Source organism: Miscanthus floridulus, chromosome 18 (assembly GCF_019320115.1).
Source record: "Miscanthus floridulus cultivar M001 chromosome 18, ASM1932011v1, whole genome shotgun sequence".
NCBI classification, from domain to species: domain Eukaryota; kingdom Viridiplantae; phylum Streptophyta; class Magnoliopsida; order Poales; family Poaceae; genus Miscanthus; species Miscanthus floridulus.
This window is the reverse complement of record NC_089597.1, coordinates 17653478-17671517: the sequence shown is the minus strand read 5'-3', so window position 1 is coordinate 17671517 and position 18040 is coordinate 17653478. Positions and strand designations below refer to the sequence as shown.

The following is an 18040-nucleotide window of genomic DNA, read 5'->3' as shown; positions in this document are numbered from 1 at the left end:
ATTGTTCATGTATGTTGATCTGTTACAATTTCAGTTTAGCAATTGTTCTTGTATGCTTGTTAGTGTTAGCTGCAGGTCTATTGTTATAGCTTGTCAGTGTTTATTGTTCAATATTGCTGTCCCTCTTCACCGTTTAGGTTCAAAAGCATAAAGCAAATTGGTTACCAGACAACATAAAGAAGTTCTGTGACTCCTACCTTGTCGAGATACATGCTGGGAACTGTCCAGGAGGACAGATGAACAAATTTGGGTGGAAGAACGTCGCTCGGAGGTACTATTTAGCATCAGGCTTGATGCATGACAGAGAACAGCTTCAAGGCAAGCTGAGGACACTGAGGAAAATATGGACATTGTGCGACAAAGCACAAAACCACATTGGCTTAGGTATAGATGCAGATGGAAAGATTCATGCTTCTGACCAATGGTGGAATGACAATGCTCAGGTAATTTGTTATATAGGTTGCTCTGTTTTTAACAAATGTTGATTCCCTAATTGCTTGACAACTACATCGGTCCATATTGTACAGGGTGACACTGATTTGCTGAAGATTAGAAGGGATGGTGTGCCTGCATACTTGGACCAGCTGCATGGCATGTTCAAAGGAAACACAGTTGATGGGACAACCTCCTTTGTTCCTGCTGCAAGAGAGTCCATTGACTTGAATGATGATGATTCTGATGAAGAAGCAGGACAAGAGCAGGAAGATGAACTGACCCCTATGAGTGTTGGGAACAAGAGGACCAGCAGTACAAGCACAACTGCATCCAGCCCCAGCAAGAGGTCAAAGAGCCCAGCAGTGAGGGCAATGACCATCCAAATGACCACACACAATGACTTAAGCAGGGAGAGGCTACAGTTCTTCAAGGATAGAGAGAGCAGAAGGGAGGAAGTGTTGTAGAGATTAGTTAAGGACAAGTCCTGGAAGATAACAGAGTGCACCAGGATAGCTCTGCAGGAGCTGGGCATCAGTAGTACAACGAAGACCTTGTTTTCTGGGTTGCACAAGCTAGTGCAATCAGAAACTGAAATGGACTTCTTCCTTGCCCAATACACAAAGGAAGGGAAGATGCACGTCATCGAGCTGAATATCCCGTAGCCTGGCCCGGTGGACAACTAGAAAACTTAGCCTTATTTGCATGTAGGGCATTTGGTGGAGGGCGTAGGAACTGGTTGTGTCCTGTTGTGATGTGTCAGTTAAAATTGAACTTGTTATGTAGTACGATGGGTTTATTTGCTGTTTTCGTATATTAACTTGTGGAATGGATATATGTGCTGTTTTGAAACTTGATCATGTGGGATGGCAGGGAGTGATGCATGGGATTCATGGACTGTTTGATGAAATGACTGACTTGCTCTTGTCTCTGTCCATGACAGGTTGGTGATGATGATCAAGATACAAGAAGACAACAGTTGCTGCAGATGATATTGGATGATGATGATGATGAGTTGATAGAAGAGCTAATGAATGATGACGAGGATGATGAGTTTGTCCATGGTATGTACCAGTTTGTTGTGCACATTGACAAGTATATGAATAGGGCTCAGTATAGGACTCCAAGAGTGAGTGGTTTGCAGTGGGTGCATGATAAGCTTGACAACATTAATTCTTGTTACAACATGTTTAGAATGACCCCAACAATGTTCCATATCCTTCATAACTTGTTAGTTGACAAATATGGGCTCAAGTCTACCACTAAGTCCACATCCGTTGAGGCTTTAGGGATGTTTCTTTGGATGGTAGGAGCACCACAATCTGTTAGGCAAGCAGAGGATAGGTTTGAGAGGTCATTGGGCACTGTTTCAACATTGTTTACCAAAGTTTTGAGGTGTCTGGTCAGGCTTGCTGCAGACAATATTAAGCCAGTAGATCCACAGTTTAGAACAATGCATCCTACACTAGGAAGTAGTAGATTTTATCCCTACTTGAAGAACTGCATAGGGGCTATAGATGGGACTCATATCCCTTGTGTCGTGCCAAACCATTTGTTTATTCAGCACTTGTGCCGCAAGAGCATCACTACACAAAATGTAATGGACTGTTGTGACTTTGACATGAGGTTTACATTTGTTAATGCTGGCTGGCCTGGATCTGTTCATGACATGAGAGTGTTCAATGATTCTACAACAACATACTCCGCAGTCTTTCCACATCCACGAAATGGTACGTAGGTACACATGAGTGCAATTCTTCCTTGTTGGTTATGTACCTGTTGCTCATAATTCATTTGCTGTTGTAGGCAAATACTATCTAGTGGACTCCGGGTATCCTAACCGGCTCGGTTATCTTGCTCCATACAAGGGAAGTAAGTACCATCTCTAGGACTTCCGCGACGGCCCGAGCCACAGGGTAAAGAAGAGCTCTTTAATTACACACACTCTTCTCTTAGGAATGTTATTGAGAGGTCATTCGGGGTACTTAAAATGAAGTGGCGGATCTTGCAAAAGATCCCTCCTTATTCACTTGAGAAGCAAGCGCAAATCATTTGTGCATGTATGGCTCTTCATAATTTTGTGAGGACTAGTGGCTTACCAGATAAGCATTTCGGTAGATGTGACCGAAATGAGAACTTTGTGCCGAGACAAGCTTATCAAAATCAACCTGAACCCGAGGTAGTGGAGGATGAGGAGTGGTCGTGCATGAATGCCATCCGTGATTCGCTTGCTAATGCTTTGATGGATCGTAATTGACAGTTTTGTGTGGTTCATTACATGTATGTACAGTACAGTATGTTACGACTTATGTGAATGCTTGAGCAGTATGTCATGTAATAGGGATGAATAATTGTTGTGAATGTTGCATGAGAAAATTCTGTTCATTATGTGTTTGAAAATTCTTCTTTTGAAAAATCTGCATGAAAAAGTCTGCACCAGCAGTTTGCATGGAACACATTCAATGCAACCGAAATCTACTATTCATAGCTGATTTCGATGCAAAATTCTTGGCAAAGTAAATAGCAAAATGCAAAACTTTTGGTGTCAGCATTTTGGTGTGCTGCTACCCCTTTTTGGATTTCATGTATTTGGCAAAATATTTGGGGAACTAAACTGGCCCTAAGGGCATAGGAGTACTGAGTACAACAACCCGCCGGCATATTTTTATGATGCTTTTTCATGGCTCTTCATGGCTGCAGGCTAGAGAGTAGAGAGAGCAAGGTGAGAGTGGAGACAACGCAACGAGCCAATATCGATCCGCATGCATGTCACATCAACTCCCTTTGACGGAGCAGTATGCACAAATCACTATCTGCTCTCTGCTCGCCATCATCATCACAGCTACTGCCAGTAGTATGCCTCATCTGCTCTTTGTGCCCCCTCCAGACTCAACAGACAGCTGTGGATCAATCGGATTCGTAGGTGCATACTCCATCTACAATTGGACTATTCACTATTGGACGTTGGCGTGTTGCGTTCTCTCTGACAGTGACACACCCCTCTCACGTCTATAGAAAAAACGCACACACGCATGTTGTAGCTCACCCAGATACATGAACAGGGAAAGCACGGGGCAATTTCCAAATCACTATACACATAGTCGGTGCCAAGTTCTGAGATTGGCATACACCAACTAGCACAGCGACTTGCGCTGTTGCGCAACTGTACGGTTAGTATATCTTTCTACTTTGTACAACTGAAGAAGAACTTGTTTTAGGCAGCTAGCTGTGCTCAATTTTTTTTCCAACTCCGCTTCCGACTTTGTAAGCCAAACGAAGTAATTAAATCCAAAATCTCAGCACCAGGGGAAAAGGGCTAAAGTTGGAGGCTAGTTTGATGGGTTTTAAAATATCCTCATAAGGTAACATATAAAAGTGAGTTTCTAACCTCCTCATGAAGTCGCACAAAAAATATCCATCAATACCACCGATTACACAGCTGAGTGGTTTGTTCTATTTTCGGATGCATCGCTGGACCCCTCGCACCGCTCATGTAACATTGGGAATTGCTATAATCCAGGCTCCTGATTTTTCGTTTTTTTTTCAGGCGACGATCTCAGCCGTTGGATCAAGATCCAATGCCCCCGTTGATCCGGCTGCTGTTCATCTTCTTGCTCCGTTTTCACTTTCTTCCAACCGCGTCCCGCTTGCTCCCCCGCTGCCGCCCACGCATCGCCGCGGCGTGGTAGGGTCTCGCCAGGCTTCGCCGCTGCGGCCGTGGCCGCGGAGCTCCGGCGAGACCCTACTGCACCCTCAACGGCCTCCCTCCCCACCCCCTTCCCCGCCGCCGCTTTCTTCTTAAACTCCGGCGAACTGCCGCGACTACCCCCCCCCCCCCCCCAAACCGCCCGACTGCCATCCCCGCCACAAGGCCTGCCAACCCCCAGGGGCCCCTCCTTTTTCCTAAGGTCGCCGGAGTTGGGAGAGAGAGGAGAAGCTCGCCGGAATTGTGGTAGGAAACGGCGCAAGCGACGCACTTCCCTAGATGCATGCGGCCAACGGAAGAGACGCGTGCACCGCGCCTTCGCCTCCCACTTTGCCTAGGTGGGTCCCACAACGCATGCATGCAGCTCTTGCCCGCCCGCCGGCATGCTGCTACCGCACCTGTCCACGTTGTCGCCGCGCGTTGCTGCTGTCGCGCCTGCTGTTGCGGTACGCATGCGCCTACGTGTGCATGTGGGGCCGTCGCGCCCACTTCGCTTCCCACACGCACGAGGGGACCACCTCCGTCTGCAGCCACTTCCCACGCCTGGTCATGCAACACTTGCAACATAAAGCATTTAGTGCGACATACGTCCGAAACAAATGAAACATTTACAAACATACGCTTGCAATATATGTGTATGGCTACTGCAACATATGCAACATCCAGACAAAATACTTGCAACATACATTTAAAACAGCTAAAATATTTGAAATATACACTTGCAACATACGTGTATAGCCAGTGCAATATATGCAACATCTAGATAAAACACTTGCACCATACGTTTAACACAGCTGAAATATTTGAAACATACTCCCTCCATCCCTAAATAACTGTTTCTTTTGGTTTCCGTGCCATAAGTTTAACTGGATTTATAGAAAATACGTGCAACATTTGTATCTCCACATAAATTTATTAGGAAAATAGGTTCAACTATCTATATAATGATATTAATTTTGTACCATAAATATTAATATTTTTTAATATATATTTAGTCAAAGTTGTTTCTCGGGAAGCGATAATGACAGTTGTTTAGGGACGGAGAGAGTCCACTTGCAACATACGTGTATAACCATTGCAACGTATGCAACATCCAGATAAAACACTTACGGCATACGTTTGAAATAGCTGAAATATTTGAAACATACACTTGCAACATACGTGTATAGCCATTGCAACATATACAACATCTAGATGAAATACATACAACATCCAGATAAACATACATTTGAAACGCATGAAATACACGGAGTTAGATGCCACGGAGTGACGAAAAAATTTAGGCTAGCACTAAGCTGCCATGCAGATGTGGGCCTGCATTCCTCTCACAAACGGGCAAGCGGCCTGGCAAGCCCTAGCCTAAGCTGGTTGGTCAAAGCAACAACACAGCAGGCAGCATGCGGCAGGGGCAGCTTGGCCTAGGCGCAGACAACACACAGGGAGAAAAAGAGCAGCACGGCAATAGCCGCAGGCCTAGGCGCTAGGTTGCAGAGGGCAGGCACGACAGGGAGGCCTGCGGCCCTAGGCGCGTGCTGCTAGGGGCCTCGCCGGCTGGTCCAATAGACGCAGACGCAGCAGGGCAACCAGTCCTCTTTCTGTGGTCACTCACATGGACGAGCCCCCACGCACCGTAGGCACCCCGAACGAGTGGCGGCACGCACTCCCAGGGTGTAGACCCGCCTAATTGTAACTACGCGCGGAGTCGGTCCATCCGCCCGTCCGGACGCCCTCAACCATTACCTTTTTTTACACGATGTGATTTTTGTTGTTCTTTTTTCACATGAGGTTCTTCTATTGGCCATTTCGTTGGTACCATAAAAGCATCTCCACACATGCGTCACAGTAAAATCGTTGATTATTTGCTACCAAGTAACGGGCGATTAGTTAGTTGGTTCGATGCAGCATGAAACAATATTTCATGTTCAAACAATGACAATTACTGGTTAGAAATAAATTTGGTTACAAAACTAATGTTGCAAAAAATGCTCATTTAGGGTCGAAACAATACAAATCTATGATATGGAAAATGATTTTATGTGATTAAGGGTAAAATCGGGAAAAAAAATCGTAAAGAGTTACTTTTATAGTCACAAATAGATGATCCATGTCACAGCGAAAACGCTCTTCAGCAGGCAAACACGTCGACAAATCGACTCCACCAAATAAGGCCAAGGAGATTCTTTTTTTTAGTGAAGACGATGCAAATGTGCAAACCAACAATTAAAGAAAAAATATTGATAGGTCAAACCACATCTAATGTCCTATTGGATCACAAAGATTTATCTTGTGTGGTCTCTCCTGGGACGTCTCCCTGCCACTAGCTGAAAGATTGATGAGGGCCAATGAGCTGCATGCTTTGGACTTCTTCGTCGAAGCATCCCTAATTGCAATATGGGAGCTCTGGAAACTTACAAACAACAAGATTTTTCAGCGTCGAGACCCAACTCCTCTATGGCTTGTAAATTTTAAGCATCAATGTAATTTGCAATCCGTTAGACTCAGGGAGGACCTTAGGTCTTCCTTTTGTTTTTTGGCTAGATGCTTTCAGTTAAAACAGGTTTGTAATCTTAACTGTTGCTTAATTTATTTATAAAATCTAATGTGGGGATCTCCCCCACAGTCCTTTGTTTGAAAAAAAAATGAAGCTAGTGAACTGTAAATCACAATTGTGATTAAACAAAACTAGAAATTTGAAATGTAAATGCAATATTTTGCAACAAACTGTTCATCTCGTTTGTGATCATAACAATAGAAATTTCTAATCTCCTCTGCTCAGAATGAATGTGTCATAAAAAAGCAGCTCAGAACACCTTTGTCGGAAGCCACCACAGGTTCATGACATCCACATCGATTCTGTGGCGTCGGTCACGATGAGCTGCTGCAACAGCGTTGACTACTAGCACTGGTGACCTCATGTGATCTGGTTGCCATTGTGGCCTTCATTGCATGTTCCATAATTTGAAACCAGAGCTCTCAAAGAATTCCCGGATGTTTTCCAGTGGCCCATGGCAGATTATAAAACCTTCTGACAGTTAAATGATGTCATCAAATAGATTGTAGGTCTCAGGCGGAGGCTGGAGAAGGGAGATCATCATTGTATTACTAATCACATGTACAATCTGTCTGATGTATTTAACAATCTGAAATATATGTAGTTACTATCAAGCCCAGTAGATATTTCATCCATGAACAAAGCCTTCGCAGGTCCAGTTAGCATCTCACCTACACCCAAAGCAATAATTGAAGTCCACGAAAGTTAATATCAGGATTCCTTATGCCGAATATCACTCAGGGAAAAAAAATCTATTATCAGTTAATAACAGAGGAAGTAACAGAGTGGTTAGGTGAACCGATCCCTTAGGTTTATTAAGATTTCTTGGTTAATTGAGCATATTGATTAAGCTACCAATTAAAAAAAACATGCTGACTAGTAGAGTCGACAGGACTCTGTGTCTGTAACTAGACCCCAGAGGACAAAATCCTAGCTCTGCCATTGGAGAAAAGAGAAATAACCATGGGACTCCAAAAATTGTAGATTAGAAAATAACTGATAGATATGGGGCGACTCATGGAGAATCTTCTATTTCACAGCTCTAATGAATATGATTAAACATGTAGTAAATTGTTTTAGATTTTCATGGAGAAATTGCAAATATCTTTACACTAAAATGGCATGATGCAGGCATACCAGTTGTCACACGTTTCTTTTGCCGCCAGGAATGCCTCTTTTCATCTCATCACTAACAACAATATCAACACCTAAGAACCTGTGGTCATTTATAAACTCAATCAGCATGGATAAGAACCTCTTTTGATTATGGTGCTGCTTACTGGACATAATACTCTACCCAAAATGTTTGTCACTGATGCCATGTCTTCAGATCACGTTGAATAATCCCACTAAGCATATAGGACCTTCAAGTTGAGCAGTCACATGCTGCTGCTCATTGAAGAGACTATGACAAAGGGTCTCCAATCAGAACATAAATTCGTAGTGGAAATAAACAAATTAAAGAAGAAAAAATAATATAGAAAAAATAAGAAATGTAAGCCCAGAAGTAAATTGCACCTAATATCTGGAGCAGCAGTAAATGCAGCACGCATCTTCCATGTAAAAACCGAGAAGTATGCATTCTGCGAGAACATAATCATTATCAGCTGTAAAACATCCACAAGAACATCGCAGTTCTTATTAATGAATCATACTGCCAAGTATTATGCTCATATAAATGTCCCAGCAACATAGTAATTTAATACTCCCTCCGTTCCAAATTATAAGTCGCTTTGACATTTTTGGTATATCCATTTTGCTATGCATCTAAATATAACATATGTCTAAATACATAGTAAATTTTATGTAACAAAAAAGTCAAAGCGACTTATAATCTAGAACGGAGGGAGTAAGTGAATAATTCAAACAAATTGTATGGCCAATCAGAAAAGCACAATACGTGAGACATTATATATTTCGAAAGCTCATAACACCAAGTCTTGACCACTTAGATAATGCACGCTAAAAAAAAGCCAAGAGCAGGCTAGCAGGTCACAACTCACAATCACATTTGAGACATTAATCATTTCTCAATTTTCTACTAAAAAACTGAAATACTAATGCACAAATTCAGTAAAATCTGTGAAACAATTAGCTAGCTAATCGAATAATCATAAATCTGGTAAGACAATGGTGATGGTGATGGTGAACCGCATGCACTGAACAGAAGTTGGAATCAGACATTTATCAGCCAACTAAACAAATTCAAAATGACAAAATAACCTTCACTAAAAACTTTACTAAATGCAAGGTAACCTGATAACAAATAATTACATATATGTTGATGGGAAGACCTACCTACCTTCCAAATAAAGCAAGTGAACCATAAAAAAACTTGGTTATTTGCGCCAGAACTCATGTGTGACTAGGAAAACATCAATTATTATATGCAAATCTAGCAAATTAAAGTAAGGTTTCTTGTCACAAATAATGGCATATGTAGATGCAAAAACCTCTTATCGTCCAATATGACAGGAGCAAAAAATAATAATTAAATTATTTGTACACTATCCTAATCGAAATCTTGTCATGTGTGTGACCTGAAAAATCTAGGGAACCATGCATAGAAACAAAATCTTCAACTATACGCGATCTAGCAGGGAATTAGGCTCATCATTGATAATACGTATACACATGCAAAAACACTTGTATCTTCCATGATAACGAACGACCCATAAAAACCTGAGTTATTTGCATCTAATGTATGAATGCAAATTTTATCATGTGTGGCAAAAAAACTAGTGAACCATAAAAAAACAACTATTTGCAGCTGAACTAGCCTAACCACAAAATCTCATGTGTGAGCAGAAAACTCCAATTATATGTGATAATATAGCAAAGAGTTGGGTTCCTCGTCGCAAGATGAATTAACAATTTAACTGGACTCCTACAAACGGTGGGGAGAGAAATCACATGCAGTCAGTAGAGTGAGGCGCAGGATCTGGATTTTGAGTTCTGGGGTTTAGGAACATAATCCATGTGAAGAGCACCAGCCAAGCTCTGCATGTGGGGAGAAGTAACAGAAGGCAGGAGTCACAACGAGTCGATGCTGGAAGTCAGCAGTGGACGATATAGGACGTGTAGTTGTAAATACTAGTAATTTATATAGACCAAATTTGTCTACGATTTATGCATGAACTGAGTTGTAGGAACACTTGTGTTAGAGTACGTCATGAACAGTACCCGCTTACTGTAGCACCGCGGCATTGTAGCCCTCACGTCGCCGCCTCTCCCTCAGCTCTCTCCTTCTCAATCATAGCAGCCACATAACAATCTGGCTCATCGGAACCTGGCATCGGGAACTCCAACTTGTAGAAGCGCGGAGGGTGGGCGTCGTGGCTGACACCCGGAGCTGCTGGTTCTGGAGCAAAGGCCACAGACGACGAGGCGTCGTGGTGGCGCTGCATGTTGCCGCCATAGAGTAGAGGGCCATCAACGCCTCCATAGAAAACCCCCTCGGTGTAGGAGGGCTGTTGTACCGCCCCACCGTAATGGATCAGGGCGCCTGTGGTAGGGGCTGGGGCAGCCAACGTCGTGGTCGCCGAGAACGTTGCCATCGTATACACCGGCTCGACCGTCGAGGCCAGGGCATAAGATGGCATCGGCGACAGGGAGGGTGGCATCCGCAGTAGATGGGTGGGCACGCCGGTTGCGCTGGAATGGGGGATCCCAGCAAGGAACACCGGCGGCAGGGAGGCCATGGCTGATTGCGGCGGCGGTGGGCGCGGTGGGGAGGGCAGCGGCTGCTGCGAGGAGAGGTAGGACTGCATTGCGGCCATGGAACGGGACAGCTCGTGGATGGCCGCGGTCATCTACTCCATCGACATTGTAGAGGACGGAGCGGTCACCGAAGCGGATGGCAGCAGCTGCGCAGCAGTGGTGATTGACGGCGGCGGCGGTGGGCTGGTGGAGGTGGAAAGAGGGCCTGACATCTCTGATACCAGATTGTTATGAGGCTGCTAGGATTGAGAGGGAGAGAGCTGAGGGAGAGGCGGCGACGAGTGAGCTACAGTACCCACGGTGCAACAGTGAAGCAGGTGCTGTTCACGACCATAGTTGTAACGGCTAGGGCTGCAACGGAGGCCGAAGGCCGGCCGGGGGCTTTGCCCACGGCCGAGCAAGAGGGAAGGGATTTCCTTCTTAATTCTTACTTGATTAGATTAATATATCTCCTCTCCTTATATAGAGAGGTTTACTTGACTCCCAAGCAAGGTTTACTTGACCCTTAAGCAAGCGACCCTTATCTCTAATTAACCCTAACACTAGCGGGCTATACCGCCAGCCCAGGCCCAATAGGCTCATGACGTACTCTAACAACTTGCATGCAATAAATATCTACTACAGAATTGATATTTCCACAATATTCATCTGTACAAAATCTTAAAATACATTGATCTGCACATACTAGACTGCCGCACAATGATCAGAGAAATTGGATTTTCTGGGGGTTACTAAATAAGAAACTTTATCAAATGAAACGAAATTCAGAGCTATGAATAGTCATCCTTGGCTACAAGAGCCAAACCCTCCCTTATAATACACACAATGCAGAGCACAAACACCTTAAAATTTCAAATAAGCATTAGGTTCCAAGTATTAAAGCCATTTTCAAAGTTTCTACTATTAAAGATGCCTGCACAAACTGCATCAAATTTGTAAAAAATGAATCATAAATGCAGATTAAGCTCCTGGAAAGGAAGAACAGGAATCGGACACAACAAATTAGGACAAAAACCTAAATCCAATCACCACTTGCGCCAGCAACTGAGCAACATCATAATAATCGAAAGAACATGAGGGTGGAGAGGCACCTTAAGTGTGAGAGGAGCTCACAGAAAACTAATTCGAAGAAATCCAACTATTGAGTTGAGGAACTGCGAGCTGCTGCAGATGGAGGTGGATGCTTGGTGGCCATCGTTCCAGGCGAAGAACCTCCCACGGGTGGAAGAAAAATCAGAAATTAAAGTGCAAGAATCATAAATATGAACCACAACGCCAAGGTGAAGTCCCCGTACCTGGAGGGGACGCGGCAGCTTTTCTCGTCGTTGAACGTCTGCTGGGTGCTGGCCAAGACGTGGACGTCCCGCGCACTGCGGCTGCCGGACCCCACCGTGGCCGTGCAAGTCTGATTCTCCAACACCCTCAAGCAGCTGCAGCAGACCACGTCCGACGGCGGCAAGGCGCAACTGGCGGCGTCTCGTCTCCGTCTCCTCAAGGAAGCGAAGCAGGGCAGCGCCGGTGGGCTGAGGGGCGGCGCCGGTGGGGGTGGTACGGAGCAGGCGAGCGGACGGGGTCTGGCGGAGGTGGGTTGAGGAGCAGCGCCAGCGGGGTTGGCCCGGAGCAAGCGAGCGGATAGGGTCCGGCGGGGGTGGGTTGAGTTGCGGCGCTAGCGGGGGCTCGTCCGAGGGCGATTTGAAAAAATGGGACTGGATTCACATTCGTACACATAAATAGACCCACTTGTCATCCACTCGAATGTCATCGTAATTAAGAGTCAATCTTGTAAGTGTTATTTTTGCAATTTTTTCCTCGTCCGAACGGACGGGGTCTGAGCTATTCCTACAACTCCAAAGAACGTGGCCGGGGCTGGGGGAGTTCCCATCAAGGTTAATTGCATGTCATTACAAATGCCACGTTTCAGACATATGCCACTAATATTTACGATATTAGAAACGTGTCATTATAATTCCGTCCATCTCCAAAATATACCGCTGCTTAGGCCTTTCGATACATTTATCACGGTTTGTGGACCAAATTGCCCTCGTCTTCCTCCCCTTCCCCCTCTCTCTCTCCCGTTTTGTACGTCCTAGTCGTCCTGGGCCGCTCATGCATGCATAGGTCGCCCTCCGGGCGCGTGCTTAAGCTTGATGGCCTGCTCGACAGTGCACAGGTCTGCTCGCCCGCTTCTCCTGCGCTCGCCAGCGCCGCCCCCATGCTTTTGCTCTCATCCGCGGTTCCACGCCAGCAACCGCCGTCGTTGTCGAGAGACGAGCGTAGGCGTGCTGCTCGGGTGGCTCGGCGCACGCGACGGCGAGCTCGGTCACCGGCGAGCAGCGAGCGCAGGTGTGCTGCTCGGGTGGCTCAGCGCCCGCGACAGCAAGTCCAGTCGCCGGCGAGCGGCGAGCGCGGGCATGGGCGGCTCGGCCGCTATGCGGGCGCGAGGCACGATGCCGTGGTGCTGCAAGGGAGCAACTGAGGGCGTGCGACACGGGCTGTCCCTGGGGGCTCCTCCCCATCTGCGACACAGCACGCCGGAACGCATCGGGGCAGAACCAGGTGATGTAGTGCGGGGCGAAGAGAGCGTGGCCGTCCTCCCCGACGCCGCCTGCTCGTCGCACCGCGGTCCGCACCGTTGCTGTTGGTCCAGAACTCGTCCTTGCCATTTCGGGGGTCTCCTCCTCAGGGCTGTCCATCGCCAGCAGCTGCTCGTCAGCGCTGTCCACCACCAGCACAGGGACCTCAGCTTCCTGTGGCCAACTTCACGTGCTGGTACAGCACACGCCGGTCGGCTTGCCGCTGCAGTGGTGCATCTCGTACGAAACGGGAGAGAGAGGAAAGGGAAAAGAGGAAGAAGATGAGGGCAATTTAGTCCAGAATTTATGATAGATGCATCTAAAGGGTAAGTAGTGGTATATTTTGGAGACACCTCCTAATATTGCAGGACTCATTTCTGAAAACACTGATGATTCCTTGATTGGATATTCAATTCCCACCATGTGGTTTCTTAAAGACTGCATGTAGTACCCGATTTTAAGGACAAAACTGGTGTACCCAGTTTTAAAGACAAAACTAGGTACATACTTATCCAGGAATCAAATCACATATAGTTACAAATAAGGTAATGACTTAGTTATGGCTATCCGTTTTTTTGTCGCCCCGCACAACCACTCCCTCCCCATGCCCGCACTGGCGGAGCTATGTGGAGGCCATCCTGGGCGATGCCCCCCCTTGCTACATGCAATTTGTAGAAACTATGTTCATGGCCAGTAGTAAAAGTCTGCACTCCCTGTTTTCTTGCACTACCACAAAAAGCATTCCTAGGGGCAGCTGGTAACCCTTTGTAGGGGCGGTTTGCCCAGCCGCACCTACGCAAGGGTCTCTACAAATCATGCATTTGTAGGGGCGGTTCCTAGGCCGCTCCTACAAATCGATTTGTAGGGGCGGCTCGTATTATCAGCCGCCCTCTACAAATAGATTTGTAGGGGCGGCTTGTATTACCAGCCGCCCCTACAAACAGGTATTTGTAGGGGCGGTTCAATCTAGAACCACCCCTACAGTATGTTTTCCCGCAAAAAAAATCAAATTTACAATTCAAAATCACGTTGCCGAACGTCCCACGACCAACGTCCCGAACCGCGTTCGCGTTGCCGAACGCCCCACGACCAACATTCCGAACCGCGTTCACGTTGCCGAACGCCCCGCGACCAGCGTTCCGAACCGCATTCGCGTTGCCGAACGCCCCGCGACCAGCGTTCGCGTTGCCGAATGCCCCGCGGCCATGACTACAAGCACAAGAGTATTCTATAAACTACAATTACAAGTCCAATTCACAAGAATATATACAATCCATCATTAAATATATAAATTTCATACACAAATAGCATTTCCAGGGGCGGCTGGTGATTGAGCCGCCCCTACAAATCAGACCCCATTTGTAGGGGCGGCTCGTAACACCAGTCGCCCCTGTAGTTCCATTTGTAGGGGCGGCTGGTGTTTGGGCACCCGAGCACGCCACTGTAGGGGCGGCTCCATCACCAGCCGCCCCTACAAAAAAATCTAACCGTTGCTAAAAATTGTTTTTTACGTAGTGTTGCTCGCCATGCATGGTTGTGTCTCCCAAGGTGCTCATAGTTGCTAGTCTTCTACTAATCTTTGGGTCATCTCTCATGTCTCAATGTAGCTCCAGTCCTCACAGCTTGTTCGCTGCTGACCTGTGGAATGGCCCCTCCTTGATTTGGAGGCGAGCCCCACCACTGCATGCCCACATGTTGCACCTACCCTCCCTCACTCCCACCCTCCCTCTCTCCCTCTCTCTCTCTAATATTCATGGTGCCAACACAAGGTTGATATGTGCCCTTGTGTGTCTAGTTTGTGATGAGTGATTGTCAAAGATGATTAGCTTTCGTTGAGTTTGGAGACTAAAACCATTGCATGAGTGTGTGTGCAACATGTCTCTTGGCTGTGTTGGTGTGCAGGTGTGGAGCTCGGAGACGGTCAACGGACATGGTGAAGGTCAAGTAGAGACATGTTGTGCCGATGGACTGGGTGCAGTGAAGGATGAACGTGAAGCTTGGACCGAGGGACCAAGATGGCCGGAAGATTGACCATGGTGGCTGACACTTGAGGACTTCAACAAGCAAGAGAACATACAGAGGAGTAGACCGTGTTGACCAAGTCAAGCAGGGGCTCTAGAGGACTTGGTGATTGGGCGATCAAGGACGATGGTGACATGTGTCGAGAGAGTAGAGGAGGTGTAGCGGATACACACTTCTCTAGTGAGGTTTGGTGGCTTCGTCCTCAAAACCATGAGATGGTTTGGTGGTTTGGGCCTCAAAACCATCGGAGGATGGTTTGTTGGTTTGGGCCTCAATACCAGACATGGATGGTTTAGTGGTTTGGGCCCCAAAACCACCAATGGATGGTTTCTAGGTTTGGGCCTCAAAACCCAGGTGGAGTTCTGGCAGGAACGAGAGGCAGCATGTGGCGTCATCGCGAAGCTTGCGTCGAGGCGAAGCAAGGTCGTAAAGAGCCTGTGGCCATCAATGCCTACATGTTAAGATGGACCATTTTGCCCCTAGGGTTAAGTGGTTTAGCCTAAATATCTAAGGGCTTTTTTGAATTGTGTAATAGGCCTATAAATAAGGTAGAGGCTGCCCCCAACCAGCCATCTCTTCAGTAGTTATCTCTCCAGTTGTTTAATTTTAGTCTCTCTATTAGGTTTCTCTCTAGACTGCTGTTGAGATCCAGAGATGATTTAGAACTGCTTAATCTTTCATCTGTGAACCTTGTAGCTTCAAGATCTGAGTCGATTTTGTTTTTGAGTTTTTCCTCTCTCGATATCCCTCCCTTTGCTCTTTTGATGGATTTTGTGTTCCAGCGAGTTGGGGATGTTTTGAGGGTTTGGATACGTGCTAGGACCTCTGACGATCATTTCTACCAAGTGGCTTGGTCAGATTCATCTAGAGCATGAAAATCCATCCTTTTATGGAAATTTGAGAAAACCTAACTTTCTTGATGGATTTTGATATCATTCAAGATTTACTGAGCTTTGGGTGTTGATGCTCTAAAGATATCTCCTCAACACTCCCAGGAACATCCCTGCAAATTTTCAAATTGATCCGAGTTGATTTGGTCGAGTTTTGGCCTTTGAAACGATTTTTCCCGCGATCTTCTCGATCATACCGGACATGACCGGTGCGAATACCGGACAAGTCCGGTAAGAAAACTTTCGAGTTTGGAGCTGAAATTTTGTGGGTTGCTTCCTCAAGGTGTCTAGAGGCTATGTTTAAAATTTCATAATTTTGGACACTGTTTGGTAGGTTTTTTAATTTTTCTCTCAGATTCGCCTAGTGCTGTCAGGTCATACCGAACAAGTCCGGTTTGCACAGCGGACATGTTCGGTTTGAACTGAGTTTTTGAGCTTTTCGCTGGTTCTCATTGGGTTTCAGCACCTTCTCTGTTGAGTTCTTGGGGTTGCTCTAAGTTCATTTAGTCACTAGTTGGCTAGAGTAAGCTCCTGTGTTCGTGTTCAGTGCTTTGGGGTACAAGTTGCGACAACGGCCATATTCGAAAGAAAATTGGAATCGGCACCCATTCACCCCCCCCTCTAGTCACCTAGTTCGGTGCTTCACATGGCTCCCCGACGGCCTCCTCCCTGGCGGCGGCCTCCTCCTCGTGCCCGCGTCTGTGCCCCACCTCCTCCCACGCGGTTCCTCCCTCTTTTTCCTCGGGCCACTACTACACAAATCTTTCTGGAGGCGGGTGTTTTGGGTTAACCAAGGCAGGGAATGCAACCGCCATAGTCCAAAGGTCTCGGTTAACACAGGAACTACCGTGGCGGTCATATGATCAATAATAAAAAAAATCCAACAAGCCCGTCGATGAGGCCCGCTGAGCCCATCGACAAGGCCGCCAAGCCCACCCAAGCGCAGCCGTGAGCATGGGTGGCCGCGAGCGCCCGCCACCACGAGCACATTGAGTCCACCGCTGGATCTGTGCCACTGTTACTAGTCGGAGCCGCCACGCTCGCTGGATCTGTGCCATCGCTGGATCTACTTACCGGGGCCATGCCACCGCTGCCCTACGAGCTGGCTTCCCGCGTGAGGGAGCTCCGCCGAGGGAGCGCCGCTGACGGGGGAGGAGCGAGCGTCGCTGCCGTTGGACAAGCTCGGCACTGGTAGAGGAGTGAGCGCCACCGCTGAGGGAGGAGCTCGGGGGCGCGTGCTCTGGTCGGTCCTCCAGATCCATGCTCGTCGGGCCTCGGAAGAGGAACAGGCGCCATGGCCACCGCTGTGGTATTGGGAGAGGGGGTGAGAGGCGCCATCGCTACGGGGTTGGGCTCGGGAGAGGGAGGCACGGGAGAGGGAAGGAGAGGCGCAGCCGCTTGGGCTCCGGAGAGGGAGGGGAGGCACTGTGCAAGATTCAGAGGGAGAGATGAGTGAAATGGATTATTTTTGGAGGTGGTTGTCTTAAGGCAAACTCCTTCGTAAATCCATTTTCAAAGGTGGGCATTTTCTGACTTCAGTTAATCAATTTTGCGAGGCGGACATTTTTTTTCGTGCCTCGATAAATAAAACGATTGTCTCCGTTAATCGTCCGGTATTTTTTGAGGCGGTTGGATTTTGTGATCGCCTCGGTTAATGTTTAGGCACCGCCTGCAAAATCATTTTTATAGTAGTGGGCGGTGGCAGCAGCAGCGAGGTAGGCCACCACCACCTCCTCCTCCTCCTCCTCCTCCTACTGGATCTGCTCCTTAGGGTTCTGGCGAGCCCCTCCCTTCTTCCCAAACTTTGGCGGCCTTAAAAGGTAAGGGGGTTGGGGAAGGAAGGCGGGCCAGGCAGTGAGGAGGCCTGCGGGCAGTTTAGGGGCCTTGGCAGCCGGGCCAGGTCAGGGCGGGGGAGTTTGGCGATTAACATTGATCACCCCTCTTTTATGCCATGAAGGGAGCAAAGTATGGATCTGGGCAGGGCACTCTTATAAACGTCTTTTGTTGCATGAAATCTGGAGTTAAAAATTGTGATAGCAATGGGAACGCAGGGCCAATTCCTGAACGAGCTAAACAACTAGCTCTATGTAGCGAAATCTGTGCTTAGTTTTCAGCTTAAGTGTTCTCCTTTAATCTGTTGTTAGTT

General features: G+C 47.1%; 1 pseudogene; it reads left to right on the top strand.

Moving 5' to 3' along the window:
- Positions 1–1234: 1234 nt before the first annotated feature.
- Positions 1235–2689, top strand: LOC136523373 (uncharacterized; annotated as a pseudogene).
- The last annotated feature ends 15351 nt before the right edge of the window (positions 2690–18040 follow it).